Here is a 26986-nt window from a genome sequence, read left to right on the forward strand (position 1 = left end):
GCCAGGAGAGAGTGAGACGAGGGAGCTGTAATGCCCATTATGACTTCCTCCAAAAGTCATGTATACCTTCACTTTTAGAACATTCTAGATATTGGATGTGAGTCACAAAGTCCACACAGCAGGTGAAGAGAATCTTTTGAAGGAGTAGTATCAAAGAATTTATGGACAAGTTTAAAAACCACAGGTATGTGGGTGTTAAGCAGCTGAAAGTAATGAATATTATTTTTGTCACACAGAATTCAAGGTATTCTTTTGTGTCCAAAAAAATCCAAACAAACAAATCTATTTTGCTTTTACAAAATTATCCTTTACTCATCAGCTAGGAATGGTGGGAGTATCAGCCTAACAGCAAGCCCTCCATTTCTTCCCCAACCCAAAGTATAAGTATGTGACCCAGAGGCCACTGGACAGTACCATCACAACACCTCTCGTTTTTGTATTTCCAGTATCTGTCTTTCCAGGTGAATTATTGTTTCATCTCAAGACGCACAAAGATCAGTTCAAGAGTAGGGACATAAATAATGCTGAGTAATTACAGACTTCTGTTTATCTATTTAGACACAGCACTAATAGAGTGGAGTAGAGTGAATGGAGTGGTAAAGAGCATTGATTCTAATGTGATACTCCTTTGGGTTGGGACCCTGGATCTGTCACTATGGAGTTGTGTGATCTTATGAAAGTTATTTAAACTTTTCTGTATTACCATTTCCTCGTATCTAAAATTGAGATAAAAAAAATAGTATCTACCTCAAAGGGTTATTATGAATATCAAATGAATTAAGATATATCATAAGTTATGTTATGCATTTACATTTATATTTATATGTATGATCATATTTATTTATATATAGCCACTGGGAGGATCTGAATCTGTGGCTGCAGGCATCCATTTTCCTAGCCATGTAAAAGGAGACTTCCTGTAGAATGAAACCAAAACAAAGATAGAATAAAAATTAAAACATGGTACCAATATCATTTTTGAGCTCCTGAATCCAGCTGTGCCTGAATCCATACATGGACCCTGCTGCTTAGAAGTCCAATAACTTCCCTTCATTTTTACCTAAAATATATTTGCATTTGAAAGAGTCTTGAGAAATCAAGTATGTAAAGCTACTGCTCTGTGCTTAGCACAGTAAGTTGCCAGGAATGTTGACTTACACTGTCCCCAGGTATTGTAGTATATGTAATTTCAGTGGGGGAAAACTGAATCTGGTGATAAGCTTTGAATGATGAGTAAGTGGTCATCTTAATGTCCAGGTAGGTTAACTAAAAGGGAGTGAACTGATATTAAATTCTCGTTTATTGGATCATTGTCTGATAAGATTGTATCCCTGCCCTGAAACAGGAAGGGTAGTTCCAAATGAAGTAAGGCCGGGGCCAATGGCTCAGAAAAAAGAAATTAGCAAAGGAAAATAATAACTTTTAAAACATACACCAAGAGGGATAGGGACAGCAGTAAGTGGATGTTAATATAGGAAAATTACAAAAATTGTTACCTTCATTAAAATTTTTCCTAGAAGTAATATGGAGCCGTTGTCTCACCATTTCAAACTCTCTAATAAATTAGATTGAATCAAGTCCCTATCTACCAACTCCCTATAAATCATATCTTAGCTTTATACCAAAATATTCCTAAAGTTATTTTGCTGCACAAAAGAAATTTAATTGCATATTGAATAGCTTAAATTTACTTTTATTATTTGATTATATAAATTATAACTTTCTATAAAATATATATTTTTCCTTTGAAATTGTGTGTGAATATGCATATTGTATATGAGAGTGTAATAAGATAACACACTCACAAAGGTATTCTCTAAACAAATAATTTTCTGTCATATATTTCTTGCTAAGCATGTTTCAAAAGTGATATGACAGTCAGCCTTTTTATAACTCATTTTAAGAAGAAAAGGCTAGGAATGTAATTTAATAATTACCTTCAATTGAAAACAATAAAAGTATTATTCACTTTCTGGTGCTCAATGGGAAATACAAAGTTTCTTTTTAATTCAAATAATGGGCATTTTTAACAAAAAGAAGGGTAATATGTATGCTATATTTTCCAGAATTAGAACAGTCCAAATATCACTTGTCACAATATTAGTATCAAAATATTCTTAATTTTCTAACCAGGAACTGAGAAGTAGTCACAAACACTAATAATGAGGGACATAAAATTTAATTAGACTGGCTTTGCAGTGACAGTAAGAAATGCCTATGAAGCCATTCATCTTAGTCAATTAAGTCATATGCAAAATATGACCAAAATTAACCATAAATGTTGAAATATCAAGTGTTCAACATATCTAAAAAGTAAGGGATGTTTCAAAATATTGATGTGGCAAAAACACCTTGAAATTTGGCAAATAATTTATTCAGTTTTTTATTATTCACTCAAATGTGTAAGCCACACATTAGCAAGGCTCATGCCACAATTTCATCCACATTACTTGTCAAAAGCACACACTCATATAATACATTGATAGTGGATGATTGTGAAATGTAAAGTTAGAATTTGTAGTGATAGCCTGGTGCTGAGTGTCATATTCCTCAGAACTTCATGCCAACTTGGAAATAAATATTTTAATTTAAAATTTTTGTGAATTGGAGTTACTTCCCAATTTTCACCACATATGCACATTATTCTTTAAATATTCATGCTATGGGACATGTTCTAGAATTCTAAGCTGCATAAGTTAAGCAGGTTTACCTTGGCCATAATTGTAAATTTGGAATTTGGAAAATAGAATGAGGAATGGGGATTTAAAGGAGAGAAAAAGAAAATGACCCCTTTTCTTCGGAGCTCGAAGAAGGCATATCATGCAGAAGAGAACCGGATGCAACCACAGTGAGAATTGACTTATATTCATACCACATGCTAATATTTTCGATTTCACTGCTGTTTTTTCTCAGTGCAAATAGTTCACACTCTTGGCCTCATGTTGAGCAACACACCTGGTAGCAGGAAGAAGACCTTGAAGCAGATGATCTGCTACACTGCTCATAGCACTTGCCCTGTGGGGAAGCTGTGCTCATTTTGAACTCTGCTGTGGATGAGAAGACAAACCAATAACCTGTGGTAAGTTGAAACACACACAAAATTAACCTTGATAGGCCAATAATGGAGAAACCAATCAAAAGACAACATATTAGCCAGTACACTAACTCTGATTGATTCACCATGCTTTTCTCTAACAAGGCATTTATGGTTCTTGTTAAAGTAACTGGCTTGCTTGCTTTCCTCTAAATTCACATGCTTATAAAGCTAGTTCTTTTTTAAAAAAATATTTTATAATTTCTTTTCCAAATGTCACTTTGATAGTCTTCTATGAGCTTTTATAAAATTCTTAGTTTGTTCCTAGTTCTTCATAATTATTTAACCTTTAGAATACTATTGTAATCATTAATCATCATATTAATGGGTAATAGATAATAATCATCATCACATTAATTGTGGCAATGCCTCTGATATTACTGTTGCTTTTGTTATTAATATTATTATTATTTTCTCAATAAATGGTCTGCATCAAAGAACCATCCCAACACATTCCAGAATAACTATCCTATCCTTTAATAGGCTAACAAATGGGGAATCAGGATATGAATAGTTTTTAATAAGATAATAAAGGAATGGCAGGGATGGTATTTTTCTGTTTTGAATGATACATTAACTGAATTTTTAAATGACTATTATACTGTATATTAAGGCTAAAATTTACCTAACAAACACATACATTGCAATTATCATGTACAGGCATAATTATAAATGCTTTAAAATATTAACTCATTTAGTCCCATAACAATCCTTTAAGATACATCGTGTTATTATCACAATTTTAGAGTTCAGGAGACAGTGTGCCAAGGTAACACTGATTGTAGTGGTAGAGTTGGGATTTGAACCCATGCAGTCTGGCTGCAGAATCTCTTAAACACTGTGCTGTGTTGTCAAAAGAAAAAGGAAAAAAAAAAAAAAGGAAGGCAGGGGAAGGAATGGGACAGGGAGATTATAAGAGGATGGCTATGGTAATATAATTTTTGATTCTCATAAACATGGAGCAACTAGACAATAAGACATACAAAACAGCTGAAGAGTGTTATCCATAACTCATAAACAATATTTATAGCAAAGCAAGGTGGTAAGGTATCCCTATAAACTTCAAAATACAGTTGGTTGAGGACCAACCTCCAATGATCAGAAGACCCATATTTTATCAGCTTCTGTGCATGAGGAAGCAGAGGAAAGCAGCACGGTGTCTGACAGAAGAAAAGGAGAACCTCAGAATATGTACCACACCCAGACAATGGTAGTGCCAAGTGACAACAGCAGCTGAAACTGATCGTGTTTTTGCCAAAACCAATATGAGATGAGTTGAGGGATCCACAGGAAAAATAATCTAAAAAGACCAGTGCATTTTGGTCCCTGGGAAATCTCAAAGTGACCAGTTAGATCTCCTAAGCTAAGGAGAAACTACCTGGAGCGAAATAAAAATTGAGGAAGATAATTACAATAGAGATGAAAGAAAGAAATTTTTCAGAGAAAAGTGAAGAGGGAAACAAAACTAGGAAATCTTAGAAAACAAGCTTCTATACTTTCAGTGTCAGATGAAAATAAGAGAAGAATTGAGAGGTTTAGGAACTCTTCCAAATCGCCTGCTTAAAGTTCAGAAAAAAATAATTTCACATCAAATTAGGAAATAAAAAGTATTGAGGTAAAATTCCATACAAAGTTTTTAAATGAAAGCATGCCAAAAAATATATACATATGTAGTTTAAATGAACTATTACATGCTAGTTCAAGATGAGCTAAAGTACATTAAAAATTACTAAAACATGAAAAACACATTAAAAATAACATGAAAGAAAAACTCAAGCATATTGATAGAACTCAAGAAAAAAATAAAAATAAAAGAAACCATCTTTTTAGAAATACAGAATGAATTAGAGAAACACAAACAAAAATGAACACAACAGTTTACACCTAAGGAGACATAGAAGGTAAAGAAGTGAAAATTTTAAAAATCCAGATGTAAATGAAAGAGATTAAGAGAGAGAGAAAGTGACAAATATTAAAGATAAGCAACGAGTGTCCAAGAAGGAAGGTCCAACAAACATTAATAGCAGACAAAGAATAGAGGAAGTGTTAGGGGGGAAAAACACTAAAAATTACAATTCAGGAAAACTTCCTTATATAAAGCATTAAAATTACATACTGAAACATTACCACATACATGAGAGTATAGTCCCAAAATAAACAATGCCAAGAAGTACTTGGCTTCAAAGAAAAAAACACTTTTTGACATTAGGCACAGAAAGAAATTGAATTATAAGTCAACATAAGGGGAAAAAATTATCTCATCATCAGTCTTTCTGACAGTAAGAGAATTTTAACCCTGAGGAAAATAGAGGAACATATTTAAGATATGCAAGGGGAAAAATGAGGGTTTAAAATCAGCAAAACTGATTTCAACTATAAAAGTCCAAACTATTATCACACGTAAGAACTCAGGAAATATTGTTCCTATAAGCCCTTCCTGAGGAATTTACTAGAGAATGGACTTCAGACTACTGAAATGACTATATAAGATTACTATAAGAATTGTGGCCAGCAGTAAGCCTATGGATATTTGCAGATCTGGGTTAAGACTAAAGGAAGGTTAAAATGGAGGGAGCGGTCGCCTGGGTGGCTGAGTCAGTTAAGCTTTCCACTCTTGATTTTGGTTCAGGTCATGATCTTCAGGTAATGATCTCTTGGGCTCTGGGTTGGGCTCTGTGCTCAGCAGGGAGTCTGCTGGAGATTCTCTCTCTTCCTCTCCCTCTGCCTAGCCCCCCAAATATATAACTAAATCTTTAAAAAAAAATTTCTAAAGTGGAGGAAGTATTGTTTGAACAGCTGTATATTCAGATTTTTTAAATCATGAAATAAATGAGAATGGTTTTTATGAAAAAAACATGTTTATTCTCATTAATTATATTAGAGGCGGTAGCATTAATATTGTTATTCAGAGATTATTGGATATCTAGTGTTGTATAAAGCAAATAAGTAATTATGAGTTATTCAAACTATCATCATTTGTAATACTGAATGAGTATTTTTTGTTTGGAAGAAAGGAGATACAGATGTAATATATAAGAGTTAATTTTAAAAAGTCCTGTAGAACTACATTTGAATTAGAAATATACATATGAACTCATGCTATTGTGGTATTCATTTCTACTGTGTTTTGCTGACTGCATAGTTATGGAATGCAATCCAGTTACAATGAGCATTCTCAGTTCCCAGATTGTAGCCTTTAATTTCCATTTAGCACTGAAAGAAATTGGGGTTTCATGGAGAAATGGCTGATTCCAGTCCTAGAGCAGGAAATGAACAGAATCAGAGTAAAATATTTCCAAATCAGACAGTGAGAAAGCCTTCAAAGACTATTACAGTCATGTCAAAATGGTTCAAGAGCCAATTTGAAGAGGTGCTCATTGGCAATGATAGCGCACCTTTATTCATAATATATTTAAAAAGTAATTTGTTCTGGGCTGAAGCCTTAATTTGTTGGTGCAAGACTCTAGTGCTTTTCCTGCCTCAGTTGTGGAAACCCATACAGAAAAAGGGACCGGAAACTCAAAGCTGTTTGAAATGCTGAGCCCCCTACATGGTGAGCAGCTGTTCTGGAGAGTCCCAGAGTCCTGTGATGGGACTTTATGGGAATTAAAAATCAACTTGTGTTCAACTACTGAAAAAAAAAAGTAATTGGTTAATGTTGAAGTTATAGGGAACCAAGTGTCATGCAAATAAAAGGATACACTCAAGCATTTATCATGGCTTTCCAATTTGAGTATTCCAAGGGTAACCAAACAGTGTCTCTCTCTAAAAGTACTTAATTAATAAATAGAAGTGATAGACTGAGAATATGATTTTGTTTTGCAGCTTCCAATGAATTAATGGACCTGTGCCTTAAGGATAACTGCAGATAACATCACAAAAAAGACATATGCAGACACTCGTATACTAACTCTGAAATCTAAATCATCACATCCTCTACAGGTCAAATACCGAGCATTCTTCAACAGACTATGGACGACTTAAAAGAGAGCAAAATTACTAAATTATGTTAGCTAGGATTTCTCACATGGATTTAACATTATAAAGGAGCACAAGAAGTGGTAACCGGGATAATGATCACTTTTTTTTTTTAAGATTTTATTTATTTATTTGACAGAGAGAGACAGCCAGTGAGAGAGTGAACACAAGCAGGGGGAGTGGGAGAGGAAGAAGCAGGCTCCCAATGAAGCAGGGAGCCCAATGCGGGGCTCGATCCCGGGACTCGATCCCAGGACTCTGGGATCACTCCCTGAGCTGAAGGCAGACGCTTAATGACTGAGCCACCCAGGCGCCCCAGGATAATGATCACTTTTGGAAGGCGGGAGGGGATTAGAACTGGTAAAGGCATCATGGAGAGGTCTCTGAGTTCTATTTATTGACTTGAGTGGTAGTTACAAGGGTGTTCACCTTAAAATACCTCATTGAGCCATACATTTGTTTTGTGTTTTTCTGTATCTGCGTTTTATTTTCTAGTACAAGAGATAAAAGTGATAACAACTGATGCATCTTTTATGAAACATTTACTTACACATTAGCATATATCATATCATCCAAGTATATACTCTTAAGTCAAAACATCTACTTCTTAAGTCTCTGTTTGAGACACAAGAATTCATTGATTTTCCAAGCCAAATATCAGAAAGTCATTGCAAATGTCATGTTTCTCTCCTGTTAAATCCAGTTTGGGTATTGTGCTTTAACTTTCCCACATAACCCTTTCCTGGGGTGCCTGGCTGGCTTGGTAGAGCACACAAATCTTGATTTCAGGGTCAGGAATTCAAGCCCCATGTTAGATATAGAGTCTACTTAAAAAAAAAAAAAAGGCAGCATAACTTTCTCATATATCCCTATCTCATCAATCCCATCATCAAAGCCTTCTTTCAGTTTAAATACTTCTTTTGTATAGCAGAAATTACCCGCTATATGACCTTCTATTTCATCCTCCATAATACCACCAAAGTGAGATTTGAAAAATTAGTATTTAAGCTATGACAATTCATAACTAGGATGTCTAATATAATTTAAGAAAATTGGGTGCAAGTAGTTTCTGCTTTTTTACAGTAGAACTTAAATTCAATAATATACTTTTGTAAATTTTCAATTAGTATTATTTTATTTTTTTAATAATAACTTTTTATGTTACGTTAGTCACTATACAGTATATCCTTAGTTTTTGATGTAATGTTCCATGATTCATTATTTGCATATATCAATTAGTATTATTTTAAAGCAAGTTTGAGTCAATCATTGGATGAAGTAATAGAACTAAACTAGATTAATAAAACAATTAAAGTTCTGATGTTTCAAGGAAAACTGAATGATATTTTTCAAATCACAGATGCTTGCTACCATTGAAGTTTATCATGGAATTTGTCATCTTAGAAGCTGAGCATCTAAGTTGTTGGAGGGAAGGAGGGTGGGAAAATGGGCAGAATGGATATGGAGGAGGGGAAGATAGAGGCTTCCAGTTATGGAATGGGTAGGTCTCAAGAGTGGGGGGGGGCATAGCATGGGGAATATAGTTAATAATACTCTAATGGTGTTATGGCGACAGATGGTAGGTATACTTATGGTGAGCATAGCATAGTGGATGGGTATATTGAATTGCTATCTTGTACGCTTGAAACTAATGTGTGTTAGCTATATTCAAAAATAGGGAGGGAGGGAGGGAAGGAGGAAGGAAGCTGACCACCTAATTAGGCTAAGGGTACTATAATCGTTGGGATAATCCAAAAGGTTAATCTTTAGGTCTAACCAGTCAGAGTAACACCATAGCAGCTTGCAGAGACTTATTTTTCAAGACGGCTAGGAGAGTTACAGATGAGACTTTTACAGAGTCATAGACATTGCATTTTCAATCTGGAAAATGCCATAGGAGCCTAACACTCCTGTTTCATTAAAAAAAAACATTTACGCAGAGATCAGGAGGTATACCCAAAGTCCTAGCAATAGAGGTGACAGATAAAAGAAGGAACCAGGTTGCTCAATTTCCAAACCACTGCTCTTTCCTCTTAGGTAGCAATAAAATAGAAGAGCTCAGAGACATGCTAGAACAAACCAGTGTTTTCAAGAGCAAAAGAAAACTTATCTTTGCCCACAGAAGCCTTCCCAAGCACATAATACATGGAATGTATGAGGAAAGAGCAGAGGGGATTCCCTGCTCAGTTCAATCCCAGCCCAGTTTTGCTGCACTTTAGGGTAGTAAGAGGTTTCTATTGGGCACTGAACTTTTCAATAAGTAAATATACTATTAACTCAAACAGTTTATCAACACTTATTTTATTAGATTACAATGACTGTTACATATTTTTCTTTTTTTTTTAAGATTTTATTTATGCATTTGAGATAGAAAGAGAGTAGAGAGACCGTGAGTAGGGGGAGCAGAGGGAAAGAGAGAAACAGGTTCCCTGATGAGCTAGGAGCCCAACATGAGGCTCGATCCCAGGACCCCGGGATCATGACCTGAGCTGAAGCCAGACGTTCAACTGACTGAGCCACCCAGGCACCCTGGGTTACATATTTTCTATAGAAAAAGTTCAAGACATAGTTCCCATAAAAATGTATATTTAAAAAATCAGGCCTGGAGCGCTTGGGTGGCTCAGCCAGTTGAGTCTGACTCTTAATCTTGGCTCAGGTCATGATCTCTGAGTTGTGAGGTCAAGCCCAGTGTGGGGCTCCATGCTCAGCATAGAGCCTGCTTAAGATTCTCTCTCTCTCCTTCTCCCTCTGCCCCTCCCCCCAGCTCACACAGGCTCTTAAAAAACAAAAACAAAAAAAACTGCCCTACGAAAGCAAAGCAAGTTTGTTTTTGTTTTTTTTTAATAATATTTTTTATTATATTATGTTAGTCACCATACACTACATCCCTAGTTTTTGATGTAAAGCAACTTTGAAATGTATAATACAGAATAACTTCTGACTAATCAAAGCAAAGAGTATGAATAAAAATTATGACTATCAACATAGATATTAAGAAAAGGATATCTAAATCAGTCCCCTTTCTATAACATGGAGAAATGAAATAAAGGAAATGTTGCACCCAATTTTTTATCTTTAATGTGAAGATTATATAGAGAAAAAATTTATATTTAAGGTCTTTTTTAAGATTTATTTATTTGAGAGGTGGGGAGGGGCACAGAGAGAGAATCTTCAGGCAGAATCCCCGCTGAGTGCAGAGCTGACTTGGGGCTTGATCTCAGGACCCATGAGATCATGACCTGAGTTGAAACCAAGAGAGGGACACTCAACTGACTGAGTCACCCAGGTGCCCCTATTTAACCAATAACAACAACAACAAAAAACACTAAAAGTTGCAGCAAAACTTAGGTTTTCAATGTGATATTAACTAGTTTACACTTTTATTCCATAAAAGCAGCATTTCCTTCATATTTTTTTCTCTGAAAATTAGATTTTTCTACTTAAAGTAAAATATCTATGTTCCAAATTTGGAAATCATCTGTCAGGACAAATGGAGTCCAGAATTTGGTCATAAGCAATTACATTTTAAGGATTAGGTATACGTACCAAATCAAGATGTAGAAACAAAGGGCATAACTTCAAATGGGAACTCTGAATTTCTACCAGAAAGATGAGACAAGAGTACCTTTGCCTTAGTTTCTTCACCAGAAAGTGTTTTTCTTAAACTATGTGGCTAACATATCCTAAAGGCTTACATTAAAAAAAAAAAAATGTGTATCAAACATGAAAGACTGACAGATGTATTCAAATAAAAAGAATAATTTGTAATTTCATACTATTTTTTCATTTCCTTTTTAATATTTGAAATAAAAGTGAAAAGAATGAAAAGAGGGAAGATTTTATAAAACAACTATTCTTTTGTTCAGTATCTTTCTTAGCATATATTAATTATTCTTTTCACAAAATCTTACTTATGTTCTGATTAAAATTTCATCATTGCCATGTATGTCAGAATGGGCCATAACGATAAACCTCATTCTTTCCTAGTGTATTCATATTAAATTAGCTAACCAGATTTAAGTATGCTTTTTATCAAATAAATAAGGAATTTTGAAATTGAGGGGGAAGCCCTCTAAACAACTGAGATGTTCCCCTTACTTTAAGTTTATAAGTACTAAAGGTCTGTTTTCTCTTCCATTACCTGGTATGTCTCAAAAAATTCATTCTTTATTTTGAGTAATCACACCAAAATGGCAATTCAATGATATTCCATTCAGAAAGTTTTAAGGGACATTGTTTTAAAAAATGTTCACTGTCTTTGTTACTAATGTCACTGTGTCTGGATTGCCAAAAGAGTTTTTTAAAAAGCTGACAATCTAACAATGTAATTATTTTCATTGTCATTTCAATAAAGAATTCATCTAGTCATCTGACTTTGAGCAATTCATGTGGCTTTAGCTGTAAGATAGAGAAATTTTTCTTTAAAGAAATAAATTGAGGGGCTCATCCATCAACTCTCTAATCACTTCTTTTCTTTTAGAGCACTTTAAACACTATATGGGCAGTGATGCTGGGAAGCTAGAAGCCATGGATCTCTTTTTATTTCATTATTTCCGGTGGGTTCTTAGAAAATCAATAGTATTTATTTTAAGATAACACTTTGGTTTTTGTTACCTTGGCTCTGCATTACTTTAAAATCAGCTATTTGATTAATATACAGGATGTAATATAATTGGCATATTCATGCCACAAAAGAAAATGTGTTCTGTTCCTAAGGTAAATGATTCCGATAAACTTATAAAAGAATATTAATTTTCATTGTGAGAAATTTGTTATTTTTATTTGCTATGATTTTTATCTGAATAGATAAGGTAACACTAGGCCCTTGGGTTGCGCATTTAAATAAGTACGATTTTCTTTTTAAACATCTTGGCAAGACATCAGAGCTACAACAGAGACCTTGACAGTTACAACTGCCAGTGACTTTCCCCTGACATTGAACAAGGATAAAACAGATGCTTCAATGTACCAAGTAGCACTGTTCAGCTTCTTTAAAATTACAGTCTAATAGCTATCTAATTAGTTGCTCATTTTTCTGTTTACAAAATAATCCCAATATTTCTTTCCTCCTATATACTAAGCATTTTTAATATAGAAAGAAGACAACATTAAAACAGATAATAAATGTATTTTATGTATTTCTCCTAATATAAGCAATTGATTTACAATAGAAATGTTACGGCAGGCTGAAATTATATTTCAACATAAATATTAACCAGTAATCCTTTGTTAAAATGTATTTTAGGAACTGGGAAATAAAATGTATGGGAAATGGCAAAGGAACTGAGTTTAATCAACCTGAAAATTAGACATTTCAAATATATAATAATTTTCAAATATACAAAATGTCTAAACACAGGAATATTCAACAACTATACCCATCTTTACCTAAGGACAAGACTAAATGAAGTGCGCTCAAAATGTAGCATGAGCAATTTAAGTTAGAAATGCAACTATTGAGGGGTTTGGGCTGGGGAGAGGTACGAAGCTCTCTTCACAGGCCTTAGCAGAGGGTTTCTCTTTACGAGTTATGACTGGATCCCTCATCTCAATTATTCCTTTCTTTTGACAGTGATTTGTAGACAATATTGAGAAGCTCTTCATCAAGACATAACATTTACTATGCGGTCATATGTGGAAATAGTCACTTAAGGACCTGTTTCTTTTTATTGGCAACTTATCTTTACTACCTATGATAGACTATCCCACACAGTAATGCACAATTACTAATGGCTCATGAATAAATCGATTGAAGAAAGGAATCCAAATAGGGTGTTCTATAAAACATCAGGCCGAGGGAGGGCAAAGTATCCCAGTGGTTAACAACATGGTATTTGGAGCTGCAGTTAGGATTAAAATCCTGGCTCTTCCATTTACCAGCTGTATGACCCCTGGCAAGTAATTTTATCCCACTATACCTCAATTTCCTCATCTCTAAAATGGGATATCAATAATTAGGTAAAAATTAAATATTTAGGTCAGGATACTGAAAGGAAGCAGTAAAGAAACAAATAGAAATGAGTCACGGTGAAGTGAGGCCTGTATATTAAGATAATAACATTAAAATATATGGCACAGTGGCATAAGATTCTAGCCAGTTTCAACATAATTATTTCACTTATCACCAATTTCCTATTCAATCCACTGTTTATCATTTGACGCTTTATAGCCTTAATTTTCTTTATATGTGGGAATCTACTAATAGCTAACACTTTAAAGCTAGCACTTACATAGTCTCTTATGTACCAATCATTGAAGCACGTTTTCACATATTTTTCAGGTTTTTAAGAAAATTTTGCAACATTTAAACACAGTATGAGGTGGAAAAGCAACACTTGGCAACAAGCTATCCACAAGAACCAAATCCTCACAGACTGGTCTGATGTCAGGAGAGTGATTTTTCTTCAGTGACAACAAAACCACAGGCTAAGTCACTGCATGTCTCTGGAAGGCAGTGTCTGGCAGGAATCTGACTGAGGGTCTGTCCTGAAGAGCAGATGGGCAGGAGAATGCTTCCCAAGGAGGACTCCTCTGTGCTTTGCACACGTACCCACACAGCACATCCTCATGACTACCACCAGACTGACACGGTGGCAGCAGCACAGTCACACCTGAAGTGTGGCTTCAGTTCAAAGAACAGCTGCAGTAGTCAAATTATTACAAAGACCCATAAAATGTCTCTAACTCTCAGACACATCGAAAATACAGTTATTGCTCTTTCTTTCTTTTCCTCAAAAAAAAAAAAAAAAAAAAAAGGTGAACCATGGGACATGGCTATGAAAATTCCAAAACAATAACTTCAAAGATATAGGACACTTCAAATAATTCATCTACATATTTTGAAACATTCTCCTTTATCCAAAACATCGCAATGTGCACAGAGACACAGCAGGAAGCTGATCATTACTAACAATATCAACAGCGTTTTACAATTATGAACCTTAAGAATGTTTATATGATTTTCATAGCAGTTAATAAAGATCAAAGCAAGATATAAACTAACCTACTGACTTGTCCTTGGTAACAATTTGTGACTTAAGTGACTGTTACTAAATCTAAATTACGTAAAATTTTTCATGAATATCTTAGGATGGCAGATATATACCAAGGTCAACTTACTCGCTTTGCCTCCAGGTAAACTCAAATATCACTTTTTATTGACTTTTCATCGTGATGACTTTCTACTAACTTATTTTTTATTCATTATTTAAATTGAAAAATAGAATGAAATGAAAATCTCATAATAAAAATTACTTCCCATTTAGAGATTTATGTTTCAGACAACAAAATCTCTGATTTCCATCAAGAAAATATTAGTTGAGTATAATTTTAGAAACTTATGGGCACTATCTTCCTATCTTTTCCTTTTTAAAAATAAACCCCAACATAATCTGAGTAAAAATCTGTATTAGTTTATTGCTTCAGAACTTATGCTGTTTCTACTATCAAGATCAGCTAGACTGACTTTGGGCGATTCAGTTCAACATTCTCTGCTGAGCATAATTCAACTATGGATAAGGAGAATTCAACTATGGTCTTTAAAAAAATGCCAAGAAAAGGCTTTTGATTTCTTATGATAAAAATATGCTTTTAAAAAAGTGGTTTTTTAGTCTTCTTCCTTTATAGTTAACTCAGGCTCTGCTTAAATCTGTTATAGTCTTCTGCCCAATCATTATAATTTTTTCCCTTCAAATATTTCCTGCAGGGTTATTTCTCAATCCATTGCAACCACAGAGAAGAAATCACACTAAAGTTGCTGCTGAGTAAAAGAAAGGGAAAAGTAAGCATAGAATGACCACTTACTGAGCTTTCAATATGGGCCAGGCATTCAGCTGGGTGTTTCTTTCTAAACCATATAAATAACTCAATCCGTTTTAGAAAACATGGAGGTAAATTGCGTGAAATTGGGAGGCTGAGATTAGGCAAGAGACAAAATAATGGGAAATGATCAATTACTCTTTAAGTAAACAACGACAAAGTCATCAAGGTCATCCCTTTATTTAAGGTTACATTTTATCTATTATTGCCATTTATTGGCCCTCTCTTGATTACAAATTGGTTTTTGCTTTCAGAGAAGCACAATCATTGGAGAAGGTGTTTGTGTTTGAGAAAACAAAAAAGCAAAAAAAAAACAAAAAGATGGTAACACTGAAAATTGTCCTTAGGGAAACCATTAGACCTCAGAAGAAGGGACTGATCAAATTGCCCTGTCAGCTATGGTCTCTGTCCGTGTATATGCTGCTGCCCATCTTCCTAAGGGGGAAATATTTGTTAAATGTTACATTGGAACCAAGCAGGAAATCATTTTCAAATTCTGAAAAAAATAAGTTAGTGTATTTGCATATATCGTTTGCCTATTTTTAATGAATGCATGTATTTCAGCACAATTATGCATCCTGATTTGCTGCCATTTGGTGTCTTTGGCACACTTTGGAGATACCATCATCACAGGTTTGGCAGGTGTTCTACAAATTTCAAAATAAATGTTTCAAATAATTTTTGAAGGGCAACCTTCAGCAATATACACTGAGCACCCACAAGTAGCCACACACCTTCAGAACATTTGATAAATGACTCTTGTTCTCGTATATAAAAATTTATTTTTAGTATCTCCTAACATTTTGGGTCAACACAAAAATGTATTTGGTTCAACTTAAATTTCATTTGAAGAAATTACTTTAACTGAGTATCTTTAAAAACTAGATGAGGAATTTGAAAGAGGGAGCATACAGCAGGGGAAAAAAAAGAAAAAAAAAACAGAGATTCTCACTGCACACATAAGTACGGAAAGTTTCTCTACAAATATACACAGATTTCAATTTCCCTAGAAATTATGACCCTTGAAAGTTTTCATGTTCTTTTTTGCCAACAATTTAAAAAGTGGAGAATATTTAAAGAATATACAGATTAATAACTTTAGATTTTAATTAGGTAGAATCAACAAAAACAGGGTAGAAACTTTTATACCAAAGAAATTAATTCATTACAAATGTTCTGGCTCCATACAGTCAAGGCACTAAGACCGATGCTGGTTTTAGGTGGTGATAGCAATAACAAGGGAGTTGTGAACAAGAACTACAAGGAACACATTTGTAGGGGGACAAAGAATTACATAAAAGTCACTTCTTTAATATTTACCAATTTTCGAATGTGGTAAGAATAATGAATGATATGAACATGAAAACCGTATCAGGAGATACCTACTTAAGATAGTCCTATATGCTCACAATTAGACATGCCTTCTCTAAAAACTTACCATTGAGAGTAAATTTTAAAAAACAAAACAAAACACAGCTTCTTAAAAATAAGATAAACAGCTCCTTGAGGAAGAAACAAGACAGAAATCTAAGCAATGACCCGACTGAAGACAAAGGCCTACTGAAGGAGGGAGCTTAGAGCAGACGGCAGGGCTCTACAATTTTGGCGGTCTGCATTCAAACTGGGAAGTAAATCTTGGTGCTCTACTTAGAGCCACTGGTTTCCCTGGGTTTCCTCTGCTTGTTGAAGGAGGACAGGGAAGAAAAACTACTTGTTGCTAACCCAGCCTGTGCTGTGGTTTTGAGCAGTAAGAAGGTAGGAAAATGCAGACGTTGCCTCCTGACTGAAAACTGAAACAAGTTGCACGCAGCTGCTTTCTGTGGTACATCCATGTCACCATGAGGTATGGGTCCCATACTGCCAGATCCTAGAGGATGACCATGGACTGCTATAAACCCATGGTAGGTGGCCCCAGCTGCAGTACTAGGCCGGATGAGTTCTCTTTTCTAGAGAAGAAAACAGTGTTTCAGGTACTTGATTTGTGGCCACTGATCTGGAGAACGGATTCTTTTGCTTCCCCACAGAAGAGAGAATCAGAAACAGTTGCAACTCACTTAAGACAGACAAGAGATCGAGGCCCTGTTGGGCTCCCTGCTCAGCGGGGAGTCTGCTTCTCCCTCTGTTTCTGCCCATCCCTCTGCTCATGCTCTCCCTCTCTCCATCTCAAGTGAATAATAATAATAAAAAAAAGACAGACAAGAGAATATTTTGATAGTTTTTCCCAAGATAATGTTAATTCTTCCACCTTCTGCCATAATACTGCCCAAGGGGAACTGGGACAGTCAAATATGCTAATAAAATATCACAATGACCCACGATACTAATAAAATCCTGTTAACTGAACCAGTTAAGCAAGAAGCAAGTATTGGAAGCTTTGGTAAAACATGCAACCCAAAGAATGAAAGATAAACCCTATGAAGATTCTGGTTGCTGCTGCTTTAGTAAAACTTTTAGGATTCTAGTGGTCAGAGACATGCCACATCCCCACTATGAAATAAAAGACAAATTGTTGCACCCAAAAGGAGAATCCAAAAAAGGATGCCCAATAGCTGATCAGCTTCTCTGGAATCTGAAGTTAGTGTATTCTACATTTTGGAATAATGCTTTGGCCCTTATGCAAAATCTCATGGAATGAATGAAACACACTGCTTTTAGTGTGTCCAGAGTAGGAGGGAACATGCAGCTCACTGAGGCTAGAAAACTAGTAGAACTGTCACTTGACTCATTGTCCTGGGACCCTACAGTGTTGGAGGTATCAGTGGTGAAAAAAGATAGAGTGTAGAGTATATGGGAGGCTCTTGGTTTCTGGAGCAAAACTATATCTTCTGCAAGAGACAGTTATGTGCCTTCTAAAAAACAGCTCCTGATATGCTACTGGAACCTGACAGAACACTTAAACATGGGTTCCACGTAATGCTGCATATGAAGTGTCCAATACAGGCTGGAATCTGACAGATTCACAAACTCAGAAATTTGGGCATGTCCAGGAGTAACCCATTATAAATTGGAAACGGTATGTCTATCACTGAGCCCAAGACAACAGAGGGAGTAAAATATATTATTTCATGGTCCATTTATTCTATCAAGTTGTACCAACCTGGCTCTGTCAGATTACACTTATGGCCTCATGAGTTGAGGCCCTTTATGACTAGCTGATGAAGGCAGAAAAATCTGAGTTTGCTTCATGAATAAGTCAACTTGGGTTGTGTGCACCTACTGAAAATGGGCTGCAGCTACACTTCAGCCCCCCTACTCATGTCCTGAAAAATATTAAGAGAAATCTTCTCAATGTGCACTCATCTACTTTGTGTGGAAAGGGGAGAATCCCAACAATATAAAAAGGCATATGAGTAATAGCAAATGGTCTGGCTGGTTGGACAAAGACCTAGAATATTTGGGTTTGAGGCTAAGAAAGTCTGGGTAAGAGGCATATGGGTGGATTTATGGGAGTGGACACCAATAAGGAAAATCTCTGAATTCCATGTTAACATCCTCCAGGAAAGTTTGAACAGAGAAAAGTCCCGATTCAACAGTCAAGTAGAGAATAATTTGCTAGTTGACTTTCATCAGCCACTATCATCAGTCACTAGAGTACTGGCAAATGGATACATCAACTGAGTAGGCATGGGTCTGTCAGTATGGTCTCTCATTTATCAGCTACTGATGATACCAAATGCCCAATGTGCCAGCAGGAAAGATCAAGGCTGAGCCTCCAGTATGACACAGCAAACCCTGCAAATTTCCTAAGCTCTGTGGAAAACTAACTACATTAGACCTCTTCAACCTTGAAAGGGGTAGCAATTAATATTCACTGGAATTGGCATATATTTTTGCCTTTCACATTCATAGGATCTCATCCAGCACAGTTCATGTTTGACCCAACATTATGTCATTAATTGGTATAATGCAAATGTCTGGGATCCAAGAGGAGGTAGCAAGAGTGGTCTCATTTAACATCACTCTAAATTACCCATTTTGGTGAATTCATACTTCCTCTTGCTGTGACTCTTGGTTCTGTAGGTTTAGAAGTCTTAATTCTCAGAAAAAGGAGAATACTTCTACCAGATGACATGCAGATATATTATTATATTTTAAACTAGAGCTGCCTCCCAGTTACCATCTTGAAAGGGGTAATTGATCCTTCATTCAAATCTTTTTCTCAGAGTTTGCTTTTTAGGGAAACTGACCTGCTACCATTTCCTTCTCAGTGAGGCATTCCTGACTACTATATTTAAAATTACACCTCCAACACTTCCCACTCCTCTTCCCTGCTTGGTTTTTCTCTTTGATGCCATCTAACCAAGCTATTTATTATACATAGGTATATTGTTTATTAAAACATGCAGGAGTGGAGAGTGCTACCCATTTTTTCTTTCCTGTACCCCAAGGTCTCTGTTTCAGCTAACAGTTGCCACAATAGTGCTGCTTAACAAACAAACCCAAAACTCAATGATTTTAAATAACAACTTGATCCACTCACAGTTATGCAGTTCAGTGAGATGAAATCTATTGTTTTTCCATTCTACACGTCCGCATCCTCTGGGGCAGTTACTAGATACATCATCATTTAGAGTCTTTTGATTTGCTACTGTCTAGTAACATTCTTTGTTTATGTTATCTCATCTGTAATTTTTTTAATCTCTTCTTTAATATATATTTCATAGAAATCATACTTCTATAAATTCACCAAATTGATGCCTCTATTTTAAGCCTTTAACTAAAAAAAAAGTGTTACCTTTGATCATACCTAAAATATAGAATATGCAATATCATTTTCCAGAAGTTCTTCTTTATCTACTAGGCATGAAATATACTTTGGGATTTTGAAAGAAGATCACAAGACTTCATTGTCAACTATTTTATACCCATAGTCCCTATATTGTGATTTCAGGAAACTACTTCTGAAAGAAACTTTAAAGAATGCTTTTTCACTTTATCTCAATGCACAAAGATTTTATTTATGAACATTTTTATATATTTTTATGCAAATAGTGTTTCTTTGATGTTTCATTTTTGAAGGCAAAGAAGACATATTTTGCCTCAGGCATTTCATTGCCATTATGAGCTTTATGGCAACAGACAATATATTGTAGGACTTTTAAAGAATTCTTGTAAAGAACTACATGGTAAGCCCATTTCTGTTTATGGAATTCTGATGTAGAAAAGCACTTCCAAAAAAATACATTATTAGAAAATTAACATGAAAGATTTGTGAACCAACAGATTTATTTTAATGAGATATGTTAAAGATTGAGATATACTGATTATTAAACAAAAGATATGGTATGAAATATTTATAAAAGTAGTCCACTAAAAAAAGCTGATTTGATTCTTTTATGAAAGAAATAGAATTTAAGCCAATTAAAACATTTATATCCACACACATATGCCATACATATTAGATATTCACCTGCATACATCAGTACACATATATGTACATACTCTATATGGGATACATTTTGCAAATGAAGAAAAAATGTCTTGCTTTTCAAAGCTAATTATTATCATCATGAAATTGATATTCATTATCCACGAGTTGTATATAATTATGAGGTGTCATTTTTGATTAAAAATAAACATTACCTTCTCCCTCTCACTCACCCTCTGTTCTCTCTCTCTCAAATAAATAAATAAAAATAAAATCTTTAAAAGGGGGGGGCACCTAGGTGGCTCAGTGGGTTAAGCATCTGCCTTCAGCTCAGGTTATAATCCCAGGGTCCTGGGATCAAGCCCCACGTTGGGCTCTCTGCTTAGTGGGGAGTCTGTTTCTCCCTCTCACTCTCCCTCTGTGCTCTCTCTCTCTCTCTCAAATAAACAAATAATAATCTTTAAAAAAATAAATATTACTTACATCTTAAAGATAACATAACTTCCATACTTTGTTTCTTTTTTTAAATAATTTTTATTATAATATGTTAGTCACCATACAGTACATCCTTAGTTTTTGATGTAGTGTTCCATGATTCATTGTTTGCGTATAACACCCAGTGCTCCATGCAATATGTGCCCTCCTTACTACCCATCACCGGCCTATCCCAATCCCCCTCCTCTCTGAAGCCTTGTTTGTTTCCCAGAGTCACAGTCTCTCGTGGTTCATTCCCCTTCTGTTTACCCCCCCTTCATTCTTCCCTTCCTTCTCCTACCGATCTCCCTGCTATTTCTTATGTTCCATAAGTGAGTGAAACCCTAGGATAATTGTCTTTCTCTGCTTGACTTATTTCACTTAGCATAATCTCCTCCTGTCTCTACTTCCATACCTTGTTCCTTATTAAAATTTGTGACTTTTTTTACTTTAATTGGAATTTATATTAATATTAAGCTTAATATTATAAAAATATAAATATAGAAAAAACATAATGTCTTTAAAAAGTTATAACACATTAAGAAAAAAAAACACCAAAGGGGTGCCTCGGTGGCTCAGCCAGTTAAGTGGCTGACTTTGGCTCAGGTCATGATCCTGGGATCCCAGGGTCCTGGGATAGAGGCAGAGGGGGCTCCATGGCTCAGTGGGGGTTCTGCTTCTCCCTCTCCTTCTGCCCCTCCTCCTGTTCATGTTCTATCAAATAAAATCTTTTAAAAAAAGAGAGACCCACCAAAATAGCAACAAACAATGGAAATTAAAACAATAGAAGCAGTAATGGAATTGAAAGGAAAAAAATCTGTGGGATCAGGATATAACCCATCATGTGCACACAAGAAGGGTTTGATCCTATGGTATCGAAAATATTTATTCAAGTACCAATAAAGAAAACATATTTAAGAAGAATGAGAAAAAGAAAGGAAGGCAGTGAGGAAAACTATCCTGTAAAATGACAACTCTTTTTATTTTCATAAAGCATTTTGTATATACACTGAAACTGAGAAACAAATATCCTAAAGACATATACATGATATGAGAGAGAGGGAAAGAGAAAGAGGGAAATGCCCTCTAATTTCAGAAATTACTCTTGGCCTCACCAACGAATGACATGTGCTCATCTCCACAGATATGCTAGTAAAAGTGCACACCATTTAATTTTCTAGTGTATAAAAGCAACTCATTGCCTAAAAAATCTTCAATATGGCAGAGTAACATTAGAAATATTGTGTTAAAAAAGAGCGATTCTCCCCCAAATTCAAGACCTTAATAGTCCTAAGTCAATATAACTTCTCAATAAAATGTATTATCTATGCATTTTGTATAAAAAATATACTTCATATATACATACAAACCAAAACCACAAATATGCACTCACCACGATATACATTTTTCATAGGTGCATAGAGAAAATTCAAATTCTCTGGTTAATGGCTTACATTTGTTTCAAATAAAAATATTAAACTCTAGCATTCTAACCTAGTTAGTTAAAATTTATTATGGTATCACAATTTTTCTATTTTGTAAATATCTACTTATTTGATTGCCTTAGGTCAGGTTTTAAAAACTACATGCATATTCATAGCTATAATTTTTTGTCATAATACTAAAAATGATATTATGAAATTGATTTTAAGTTTGCAAAGACAATCATGAGAAATGAATGTAACTCAGGCAAGTGTCTTGTTATTTAGATATAATTTTCCTGATTTCTTGACATCACATAAATACAAATACCAATATTTACACATACTATATGTACATAATATGTTTTATACATCATGTAAAACATCACTAAAATAACGGATTTTGGGGGCACCTGGGTGGCTCAGTTGGTTAGGCAGCTGCCTTTAGCACAGGATCCTGGGATTGAGCCGCACAGCTGGCTCCCCGTTCGGCAAGGGTCTGCTTCTCCCTCTGCCCCTCCCCTCACTCATGCTCACTCTCTCTCTCTCAAATAAAAAATAAAATATTTAAAATAAAATAACAGATTTTTAAAAGCATACTAAATAATGCGACACAAAATGAGAATAAAATTTCATTGTGTATGTCTTTAAAATTCCAAAGTATTTGAAAAGGAATATCATATTTTTAGCTAGTGATAGAAAAATTTCCAGATGGTAAAAATGTGAATGATAAAAATAGACAAATTGAAATTAGAAGTGTGATGGATTCATTTCCTTTTGGTGTCCTTATGTTGTTTATATTCATGCCAGGTACGTGAGCCAAGAGTCTTGAACGACACCCTCCGTAAAGAAAAGGGAAGGAAGATTTCTAAAGTAGTTTTCAATAACGTTTGCAATTTGAAAATCAAAATAACTGTCCATACACACTCAAAATCTTGGTTCCCTTGCCATGTTTGGTTTTCAAAATATGTGCCTTAAATTTTAAAAGCCCTTCCTTCCACACACTTTGGGATGTAAATGTATATTAGGTGAGTAATAGAAATAATGTGGTTAAACGTGGGTCTTTAGCTTGTCTGTGAAAACAAAATTTTCCTCAATTGTCAAAACAGGCAATGAAAACATTCCCAATTGTAACAGGCTCACTAATTTTCTGTGAAAAGTAAAAATGAATTTATCAAACACTCATGAAACAAAGTAGGCATAAAAGCATAATTTGGCTGAAGTGAAGGTAAATTTTCCAATTGACTCTTCTTTATATCTAAAATTATTTTTTATCAATGAATGATAAGATTCCACAATAGCCCAAGAAAGGTACTAGCAATGTTCAGTAGCAATGTTTTGGGGTTTGAAAAAGCAACAGTGAAAGCTGATTTTTAATCCTCCAAACTCCTACAAGGAATGTCCTTTTGGCAGTTACTTAGCTAAAGACCACCTGTGGAAAAGTCTTGGCATGTGCTGGATTCTTTTTTTTCCTAGAGGAAAATAGCATGAAATATCACACGGTGATGCATGCAGTAAAACATAGATTAATGGAAATGCTCTGATATTTGGAAGTCTTAACAACTAGCTGCAGAAAATCTTTTCCTTGTGTTCAATATTTGTTATCGATAACTATTTTATTCTAATATTTACCAAACATGTCTCAAAATGCCCACATATATCCCAAGACTAAGGGTTCTGTGATTAAATACCTGTGACAAATGCTGGAATGAACACACTAAACCCCTGTCTTTGGCATGGGGATCCTCAGACATAGTAGTATGCTAATGAGAAACATGGGTCTCCAGGAGGGCATTCCTGACTGCGGTTGTTCCAATACATAAGCTTAACTCATACATCTGCTAGAGTCCTCTTGCCCTTCCGTTCCTAGGGGATTGCCCCAAAATTTGAACTCTCATTCTTAGGATTTTGAAAGTCTTTGGCCTACTACCGATTTTTTGCAAACTCCCTGAAGGATCTGAGATGGCCTGAAGAAAAGAAAAGTTTTAGAGTCCTGAAGCTTATTTAATTTTGTAAGCAGCTTCTAAGAAAAAGTAACGCAACGGTACAAATACACAATAAGGCATAAAAATTAATATTAATATTCACCTGAGAGGAAAGAAGCAATCACAACCAACAGTGCATACTTTTAAAGCTGATAAGTTCCATAAACATCACAATATCCAGAAAAAATATTTTTATTAATTGTCTGAAAGTTTTATTATACTTTTATTATAATTTTTAGTTATACATTTTTCAATACTTTCTTTATAACAATTTTGTAATAACTTTTCTGTAGAGAAAATAAATCCCTCTCCTAGCATAGGTGATTAAAATTCGGTTTTTATTTTTGAAAATTTAGAAAAGTTACTTTCAATTTAACAGACTGTTCTTAATGATGTCATATAAGTATTTAGGACAGTTGTCAAATTTGGGGAATTTTTCTACCAAATTTCTTTTATATATGGACTGTGATACTTTAGTGTGTATTCAATTTTTCTTGTATATTAACCAATATTAACTATTCTTTGAATTGATGATGCTCATTCACCACTTTCTCTCCACTGTCTGTTGAAGTGACATGTTAGTTATGTGTGTTATCATTAGTGATATCAGTATTTTGTGTTACTCTAACAGTTTAATGTGTATATTATAATCTATGTGATCTATCTCTATTTACCCTGCATGTTGGTATTTAGTTTTCTTTAGGCTCTCTATTTTGTCATCCAGTATTTAACAAATGGATTGTGTTGTTTGTGAATTTATGAATGCCAAGTACTCTTTACTAGCAACTCTTAGAAAAAGTTCAGAGAATTCAGAAGGGAGAAAATGCTTTCTTCAACAGCAAGAAGAGATGCCAATTCCACCTGGGATTATAAATTGAGGCCAGAGAACCTACACTGATGAGATACCAAATTAAGAATAGTGACAAGGGTATCAATGTATTACTTTGTGGTCCCGGACACAGAATCAAATAAACATGTAAACTTTAACCATCCTTGTCTATTTTCTATAATCATAACAAATGTAATTGCAATTTACTTGCAAAATAAATAAATTTTCTCAAGACCCTGCCACGTAATGTTGATTGTTAGAACTTGTAGAACTAATAATCTTTAGTATAAAATGGCCTTGCTTGTCAATTGGTTATCTTGTGTAATAATGTACAAACTGGAATCTCTGATTGATGAAGACATGACTATTGAGTCCTTTTTTTTTCTTTTCATAGTAAGTGAATCTTAAGAATTTTATTTGTCTGGCTTCCTTTTGTGTGTAAAGGGGAATAAGTGATGGCTCTGCTGGATTCTTCATATGAATTAAATCTATAAAGAGTATTTCCCATCCACAGTCATAGATCTTAATTTGTTAAATGTGATCCTTTTTAGTTGATATTTAGAATGTTTTCATTGATATTTACTCATGACACAAATGAGACTGGCCTGTATTTTTCTTTTTGATGTTTTCATTGTCAGGTTTGGTATCAGTGTAAAAGATTTCCCCTAAAAGTAAGTTGAAATTTTTATTTTTGAGACATGATGAAAAGCTTAAATAGTATTGGAATTATCTAGACATTACGGCATAAATAGAACCTTGGGCCTTTTTCTTGGTTTGGTTTTGTTGGGGAGAGGAGGTGACGTTAAATCTTTAATGAGTCTGATTCTTCTAGGTTGCTATATTGAGTTCATCTCTCTTGAAGTTAATTTGATTCAGTTATATTTTCTTTGAAAACTATTTCTTCCATCCAAGTTTCAATAGAGAGGAGCAAATTATTCATGGTAATCCCCGGTCAAGAAAACAGAAGCCACTCTGGGTATTCAAATAGAGGACATTTAATGCAGGGAATTGGTTATTCAAGTGATGGGAAAGCTGACTGGCTGCCCAGAAAACAGTAAGGAATCCCAAAGGAAGCAATACCAAGATGTTGCTACCCTAGATGGATAGAGGAAGCAGGGAGTGTAACCAGAGCCCAGAAATCAGGGCTGTCAGATGACAAGAACCCAGCAGGAGAGGCCTCAGGCAAGCTGGGACCATGAAAGGGAGGGACTGTCTAGTGAGAGCTAGAATCACAGACAAGATGTAGATGGCATTATCTAAATGTGGGAGTCAGAAAATATCCTGAATTTTCCTTGGTGCTTTTCCTAGCCTATTCTCAGAAGACAGACAGCTGGGGAGCTGGGGAAATACAGTTCTCACTGATACAGAGCGGAACAAGGAAATCCAGGGAATGGATCTGGGACCAATCAGGACATGAATTTTTAATTTTCTTTGATATTGCCCCACTATCTTTTAATTTACATATAAATTTGTATAGATTATACTTCATATCATGTTTAGGATAGGCTGAGGATCTGTTTCACTCCTTTTTTCAAAGCTGCAGACACTGCCCATTTCTAGTAATATGGTGTACTAGATGCTGGAAAAGCTACTGCTTCAGAAATTTTGGATTCAATACGTGATTACATTATGTACAGAGCTGCCAAGCACAGCCTCAGCCAGCACCACTCTCCAAATGTGTACAGTATTTGATTCGTAGACAGAGAATTCTCCATAATATTACATGGGAACAAGGCACTCACTTCAGAGCAAAGGAGTTGTGACTGTGGGCACATTCCCATTGGATTCACTGCCCTTATCACAGACCACACCACTCAGAAGCTGCCAGCCTGAAAGAGCAGTCAAAAGGCCAGTTTGGAATGGATACCCCGAGAGCTTGGGCCCATCCTCCAGCACCATTATATCACCCTATATCAACACACATTGTATTTTGCTGTGTTCCCAGCAGGTAGAGTGCACGAAACTGGGAAACACAGAATAGATAGACATTCCACTTTTATTATAAACTCACATTGTCTT

At 35.0% G+C, this 26986-nt stretch overlaps 1 long non-coding RNA gene across 1 annotated transcript in view; it reads right to left on the minus strand.

The window, feature by feature from the left end:
* Positions 1-2557: 2557 nt before the first annotated feature.
* The window catches only part of LOC121101852, a 53697-nt gene continuing 29268 nt past the window's right edge, over positions 2558-26986 (minus strand). The window contains exon 3 of the long non-coding RNA XR_005833863.1: positions 2558-3074. This is a non-coding gene — a long non-coding RNA (uncharacterized LOC121101852). The remainder of the gene's footprint in view (positions 3075-26986) is intronic.

Source organism: Ursus maritimus, unplaced genomic scaffold (genome assembly GCF_017311325.1).
Source record: "Ursus maritimus isolate PB19 unplaced genomic scaffold, ASM1731132v1 scaffold_11, whole genome shotgun sequence".
In the NCBI taxonomy this organism is placed as follows: domain Eukaryota; kingdom Metazoa; phylum Chordata; class Mammalia; order Carnivora; family Ursidae; genus Ursus; species Ursus maritimus.